General features: G+C 41.7%; 1 pseudogene; it reads right to left on the bottom strand.

Annotated features, from left to right (window-relative positions):
• Positions 1–5269: 5269 nt before the first annotated feature.
• Positions 5270–5853, bottom strand: LOC101613351 (annotated as a pseudogene).
• Between the last annotated feature and the right edge of the window lie 2173 nt (positions 5854–8026).

Genomic DNA, 8026 nt, shown 5'->3' with positions numbered 1-8026 from the left:
CATAAGTCTCCAGGTTTCAGAAAACAAAATTCACCAAGGTTGTTCTCCCTCCCATGTGGCAACAAAGTGCAAGGAATGGGCTATGGAACAAGTTGGCAATTGGCTGCACTGTGACGAACAAACTTTGTGACATCAAGGACTACTACAGCCATGTTAATACCTGCTGCTTTCATGTGGACTGGTTCCTTGACACTGGCATGGCTTGTAAATGACTGGCATGATCCTGCTAGTGTGAACAGGCCAGAGTTCAAATATGCAGCCAAATGAGCATGCACAGGAACCGGGGATGGTGTGTCCTGGGGTCAGAAGTGCCTTTTAAAGTCTCCCTATTGGCGTGAGGGACACTTTCCAGGATGGAGCTAGGGAAGCTAGCAAGCCACCTTGCTGCTAACCAGACACTGTAGCAACCAAAGTCGCTCATTAGAAGAAAACAAAACAATGGTACCAGAACTCCTCCCACCAACTGAAAAGGGTCAAAACCTAGAATGCATGAGATTAAGAGAAAACGAGCATAACTGGCTCTGGAGGGTCACATGGCTGGGGCCCATGATGATGTCAACAGCTTACTGAGGCAGAGACCTCAAACATGCTTGCTGTGCACTCCATTGCACCCCGTCAGGATTCACCGAATGTCCGCTCCACAAAAGTGGACTGACACTCAACTTCTTAAAAAATCCTCCCTCAACATGGCCAAGGTAGTTGTGGGAAGCAAATGAGTGCTGCTCCCACTGCTAGCCAGAGAACTAGCTCGAAGGAGATGGAAGAGACTCAGAAGTCTTCAAAGCAGAAAATAAAAGGCTGCCAAGAGCTCAGCACTAAAGGAGATGTTCACCATGCCCCACCCCAGGCTCGAGGAACACTGTGGGTGAGGGGGTGAGGAGAAGCAGGTGAAAGCCACAGGGTGCAAAGCACACTTTGGGAACTGACTTGAACTGACAGGTCTACTCATGATACCATGGATAACCCCATAGGATCACACTGAGCCCATCAGAATTTTAATATACAGGACACAAAACCATAAAAGGAATGATACAAAAAAAAAAAAGGAGAAGAACTATCTTGAAAGAGCAGGATCTTCAGGGCAGGGACAGGGGAGAGAGGAACAAAAGGGACAGGAGGACAACCAAATTACAGTATGTCCATAGATTAAAGTGCTCAACTTGTGTTTTAAAAGCAGGAAAGTTGCCAGGCATGGTGGCACATTCTTTTACTCCCAGCACTTGAGAAGCAAAGGTAGGAGAATTACTGCGAGTTCAAGGCCACCCAAGACTACATACTGAATTTCAGGTCAGCCAGGGCTAGAGAAAGACCATACCTTGAAGAAAACCATGCAAAGAAAAGAAAAAGTAGGAAAAGTAGCAATTATTTTTCATCTTATTAAAGTTCATTCATAATTAAAAATAGATTCCTCCAAGACCATCCACATTTCTCTGGCCCCAAAGGTACCTTCCATACACTGCAGCCCTCTTAGCTATGGCCCAGCCTCCAGCTGCATCATCCAGGCAAGCTCATCCACTTCCTGCCACATTCTCCACCTTCCAGCTCCATCATCCAGGTAAGCTCGTCCACCTCCTACCACATTCTCCAGCTTCCTGCTCCATCATCCAGGTAAGCTCTACAGAGCCCAGGGATTGAGCAAGGGTTCTCCCCCTTCATAGGTGAGCATGGTAGATTTATTCTTTACTCTTTTTTCCTTGATAAACATTTTTAGAGTCCTTGAGTACATTGTAGAATAAATGTCAAGTTCTAAAGGTTGCCATCACAAAAACTGAAAATCCATAAGTGGATCCTATAGAATTATCTACCCGAATCTCAGCCAAATGCTCAGGAATCATGTGGTCTTTATTGAGAACTCACCATTTATTTATTTATTTATTTATTTATTTATTTAAGCAGAAAAAGAAAGAATGGGTGTGCAAGGGCCTTGTGCTACTGCAAATGAACTTCAGATACACACACCACATTGTGCATCTGGATTTATGTAAATACTGGGGATTTGAACCCAGACCACCAGGCCTTGCAAGTCAGTACCTTTAACTGCTGAGCCATTTCTCCAGTCCTCAAAGCTCACCATTTCTTAAAGTGCATATTCCTAGACTTAAATTTTGTAAACAATTGAGAAGGTGAAATCTAAGCAAATCTCTTGAATTAAATATAAGGGGATAAAAAGCTTATTTAATGAACTAATAGCAGAAAACAGTTAATTTGAGGGAAGACATGGACATTTATGTGCATGAGGTTTATAAGACCCCACGAAAGACATGACCAGAAAAGATATTCACCATATAATATTACTATCAAATTTCCAAAGCACATAATAGAGCTAGGGAGGTATCTCAGCAGTTAAGGGCGCTTGCGTGAGAAGCTTGTTGGCCTGGATTCAATTCGCCAGCACCCACATAAACTCAGATAAGAAAAGTGATACAAGAGCTGGAGAGATGTTTAGCAGTTAAGGCGCTTGCCTGAGAAGCCTGAGGACCCATATTCAACTCTCCAGATCCCACGTAAAGCCAGATGCACAAAGGTTAGGCAGGGGCAAGGTCACACGTGCCCGTTAGGGGGCACAATCATCTGGAGTTTAATTGCAATGGCTGAGGCTCTAGCCAATTATGTGTGTGTGTGTGTGTGTGTGTGTGTCTGTCTGTCTGTCTGTCTGTCTAAAACTAAAATTTTTTAAATTGGTGCAAGCATCCTATCTTCATTTGCAGCAGCAAAAGCTACTAGTACACACACAAAAAAATTTTTTTTAATTTTGCCAGAATTAAATTTTATTTCACATTGATAGAAACTATGAAAACATTTACATTTTCCCACATTGTAGCACAACAAGTCAAAGGAGTATTTCTTGCTATAAATAAGAACTTACTGATTTACATAACTGATACACATTTATGTTCTTCAAAGTAAAGCAAAATGACATATTAAATGATTGTTTAAATTTTTTTAAATGAGACAAACATATGGCTTCATTATTAATATCCTATCTAGTCCATTATTAAATTATTTCCATTATCAATTAGCACCCATTTATAAAGGTGCATTCTTAACATTGTTTTGGTAAGTTGAAATACAGCAGGAAAATTAACACAGTTCAAAAATATCAACTGTGCATTTCTGCTACATATTAAACTGTGTGGTATTATATTAAGGTTCTGATCTTTTTTTTTTTTTTTTTTTTTGAGGTAGGGTCTTGCTCTAGCTCAGGCTGACCTAGAATTTACTATGTAGTCTCAGGGTGCTTAGGAACTCATGGTGAGCCTCCTACCTCTGCCTTCCGAGTGCTGTGATTAAAGGCGTGCACCACCACACCCAGCTATGATTAATCCTTATTACCCATAAATTTGTTTTAAATACTTTTAGCAGTAATCTGGACACTCTAACAATTGAAAAATCAATTAATTGCTATTTTATTTCTGCACAAGAAGACTGATCCTAAAAAAAAAATCACTTGTGGGCTGGGGAGATGGCCTAGCAGTTAAGTGCTTGCCTTTGAAACCTAAGGACCCCGGTTCGAGGCTCAATTCCCCAGGACCCACGTTAGCCAGATGCACAAGGGGGCACAAGCATCTGGAGTTCACTTGCAGTGGCTGGAAGCCCTGGCACGCCCATTCCCTCTCTCTCTCTCTCCCTCTCTCTTTCTCTTTCTCTCTCCCTCCCTCCCTCCCTCCTTCTTTCTGTCTGTCGCTCTCAAATAAATAAATAAAAATAAACAAAAAAATTTTTAAAAATCACTTGTCTAAAATGAAACTTTAAATTATTTCCTTGACAGACAAAATAAAACAGATAAAAATAGAGTAGCAGATTGTTCTTCGACAGTAAGTTGGCTTTAAACATCTGTAAGCTTAAACTCTACAATATAAGTAGACCTGATCATTTCAGAAATTCATAATATTCCTAAACATAACAGAACATGATCTAACCTTTCAGTTGTTTACAAAAACATTTAATTATTATTATTACCTATATTGAAGATTCTAATAACTATAAAAGTCTGAATTTGGACTGAGGTGCAGTTATTTAAAATACATAAAGTAATGTTTGGTTTCTTTTAAAGTGTAGTTAGATTTCAAATACCATGTGTTTGTGATTGAGAAAGTGAAGTTATAGTATATATTGGAGGATTTCTATGATAGGGAAGCAGTATTTGAGCTGCTATAGAAAATCTAGAAAGTATCATTTTTTTTGGAAATGACAAGAGTATTAAATAGAAATATAAAGAAAAGAAAAGCCTAGTCCCCCAATAAAGTGACCATTACTTGAAGAAAATGTTACTCTTTTTTGACATTGAAAAGCATTATACCTAGTATAAAGAATAATGTGGGCTGGAGAGATGGCTTAGCGGTTAAGCACTTGCCTGTGAATCCTAAGGACCCCGGTTCGAGGCTCGGTTCCCCAGGTCCCACGTTAGCCAGATGCACAAGGGGGCGCACGCGTCTGAAGTTCGTTTGCAGAGGCTGGAAGCCCTGGCACGCCCATTCTCTCTCTCTCCCTCTATCTGTCTTTCTCTCTGTGTCTGTCGCTCTCAAATAAATAAACAAAGAAAAAAAAATTTAAAAAAAAAAAAAGAAGAATGTAATGGCATCTAACTCTTATGTACTAGAGTCCTTACATATATATGAATGCATATATAAAAATACAAATACTGGGGGCTGGAGAGGTGGCTTAGCGGTTAAGCGCTTGCCTGTGAAGCCTAAGGACCCCGGTTCGAGGCTCAATTCCCCAGGACCCACGTTAGCCAGATGCACAAGGGAGGAACGCGTCTGGAGTTCATCTGCAGTGGCTGGAGGCCCTGGCGCACCCATTCTTTCTCTATCTGCCTCGTTCTCTCTCTGTCTGTCACTCTCAAATAAATAAATAAAAATAATAAAAAAAAATTAAAAAAAAATACAAATACTGCATGGTGACCACACAACTGTAGTCTAACCCATAGTCTAGACCACAGCATAAACAAGTCATTTATATCTGAACCACTTACTTATACCTGAACATATTTTCTTTAAGCATACTAGTAATTTTCAAATGATAATAGGAACTCTGATTACAGCATCCCGCTGAATGACATTTGAGAAAAGGAAGATAGCTATTTCACCTACTTTATTTAATACGAGTATGTTCTGGATATATTGATATATGTATAGAAACTTAGAGATCGTAAGTTTCCCATGAGGGAACATCACCTAGTCTGTATCATTGGCATGTAATTGCAAAACATTCTAACACTGCAAACATTAGGGAGTTTAAAGATGAGAAATGGGGGAAGGTGTATATTCTAGCCTAGTACAGTGATGCTGGTGTAATCTACACAAGGCATCTTAGTGACGTCAATCAATCGGAGGTAGTTTATCTTGAAATGCTTGACATCCATCATTTCCTGTTGACACAAACTGTGCATCATGCCTTCATAGATTTTTTTCGAAGGTTACATTATCTGGGTTTTCCAATGTTTTTAGTTTTTCAACAGTCGGAGAACCAAATATTAGGGGAACTAAAGGGTCACCATCTCCACGACACTGGAGACTAGAAATCTCCCTGTTGGTGCCCCTGACAGGGCCCTGTGCAAACGAAGATGGAAGCCAGGAAGCCGACCCCCACTGCAGCCACGCCCGCCCCTTCCTGTTCTATTGTGCCAGAGATTAATAAAGCTCCTAACGAGAAAATCCTCCCATGATTCTGTTAGAAGGAATGCCATCATTCACCTCTTGATCTATCAAGGCTTTTTCTGCTGCCTGTTTAATTGTATCAAACCATGAAGGCATAGCCTTGTTCATATTTAAGGTCACAGGCATAACTGGCGCCTGCGGGCAGATATATTTGATATGCGAGCTTCAGATACCTGCAAACGCTTCTGCCCATCCGTGCCCAGTATCACCCAATCCATGGAGGAAAATAACCATGGGCAGTGGGCAGCGGAGCAGATATGTCATTGCCGCCCAGCCACCAGCTGGATGGCGAGCAAGAGCCTCAAGTCGCCCAAGTCCCCGCAGGCCCCACCAGGCGCGCCAATAAAATATATTTTAAATGAGGGATAAAGAAAATGCTCAGCCGTGCATGGTGGTGCGCCCCTTTAATCCCAGCGCTTGGGAGGCAGAGGTAAGAGGATCACCTTGAGTTCGAGGCCACCCTGAGACTACATAGTGAATTCCAGGTCAGACTCCACCTTGGATGGGGGTAAAAAATGGAAAAAGAGAAAAAGAAAATGCTCAAAAATATTAAACAGAGGCTGGGAAGATGATTCAACAGTCAGCAGTTAAAGGCACTTGCCTCTCAGGCCAGAAGCCACCAAGTTCAGTTCCCCAAAACCCACATAAAAAGCTAGGAGTGTGGGCTGAAGAGATGGCTTAGCCATTAAGGCACTTGACTACAAAGCCAAAGGACCACAGTTTGATTCTCCGGGACCCATGTAAGTTGGATGTACAAGGTAGTGTGTGCATCTGGAGTGCATTTGCAGTGGCAGGAGGTCCTGGTGTGCCTATTCTCTCCCTCTCTTTCTCTCTCTCCCTCAAATAAATAAATAAAATATTTTTAAATCTGGGTGTGGCCACTCACATCTGTAACCCCAGTCCACAGGGGACAGAGAATTGCTGGGGCTCACTCAAAGACAGCAGCTCTGGGTTTAGTGAGTGACCCCAGCTCAAGGGAATATACCAATGAGCAATAAGAGAAGGTCACTGACATCCTCCATTCACGCAAGCCAGGGGCACGTGCATATATACCCACAAATATACATACACCACACATCACACTGCATGTGCACACCACACAAATACTACACCAAAATATTACTAATAAGTTTTTAGGGCTAGAGAGATTGCTCGGTGGTTAAAGCACTTATCTGTAATGCCCAATGACCCAGGTTTGACTCCCCAGTACCAACATAAAGCCAGATACACAAAGTGGTACATGCATCTGGAGTTTGTTTGCAGTGGCAAGAGGCCCTGCTGTACCCATTTTCTCTCTTTCTCTCCCTCCCTCCCTCCATGGCTGCAAATAAACTATTTAAAAAATAGATTAAAAAATAGATTTTTAAGTAAATATGTGTGTATGTGTGTATATAGTACACACATACACACATAATCACTTAAAAATATCATATATATTATAGATTATATAGATTATATATCTATCTATATGCTATATAAGCATATAGAGAGATATATAATAACTTGCTAAAAAATTAAATCTATTACCATATTTAACTATCCATCCAACTTCTGGGGAGTAAACAAAAGAAATGAAATGAGCACAGCAAAGAGGCAGCTGCATGTCCACGTTTACGGTGACAGGATTGGCATGTCCACGTTTACGGTGACAGGATTGGCATGTCCACGTTTACGGTGACAGGATTAGCATGTCCACGTTTACGGTGACAGGATCGACAAGAGCCAAGATACAGAATCAGCCAAGGTGCCTGTTGACAGATGGAAAAGATACATTTAAGGTGGTCCATATTCTCAGTCACAAAGAACGGGACATTGACACTGGCATTAAAATGCATGGAACGGAGGGCATTATGTTAAGAGAAACACACCAGACGTGGACAGGCGAATGCCACATGTCCTCTCTCACACGGGAAACTAAGAGACGTTGACCTGAAAGGAGAGTCCCTGTTAGTAGGGACTGGGAAGGGTAGAGCTGGGGATGGGAGGGTTACGCTAGATTGGTGCACACTGCGTGTACTCAAATATCACACACCAGTGACGTCAGGAACAGTAACAGCTAAAATGTACTGAGCGTCTATTATGTTCTGTGTACAGTATGATGTTGTTCAATGAATTAGAATTTAACACCCATAATATTAAGGTAACTTATTTATCTCTTCAACAGACACTTCAGCCGTGTTAAATAACTTGCCAAACAGCAGGTGGCATGACATGGGCAAAGTTCGATACCCAGCAGAGCTCACAGAGCACCACCTCTGACCACTGCCCTGGCCTGCCTGCCCTTGTCCATGACCATGTCCAGGCGGAGGGTGTGTACTTTTCCAGCTAAGCTCTGAGAAAGTGAAGTTTTGTAACCTTGGTCAGGC

This window comes from Jaculus jaculus, chromosome 6, assembly GCF_020740685.1.
Source record: "Jaculus jaculus isolate mJacJac1 chromosome 6, mJacJac1.mat.Y.cur, whole genome shotgun sequence".
Taxonomy (NCBI): domain Eukaryota; kingdom Metazoa; phylum Chordata; class Mammalia; order Rodentia; family Dipodidae; genus Jaculus; species Jaculus jaculus.
This window is presented reverse-complemented; position numbering and strand designations above follow the sequence as displayed.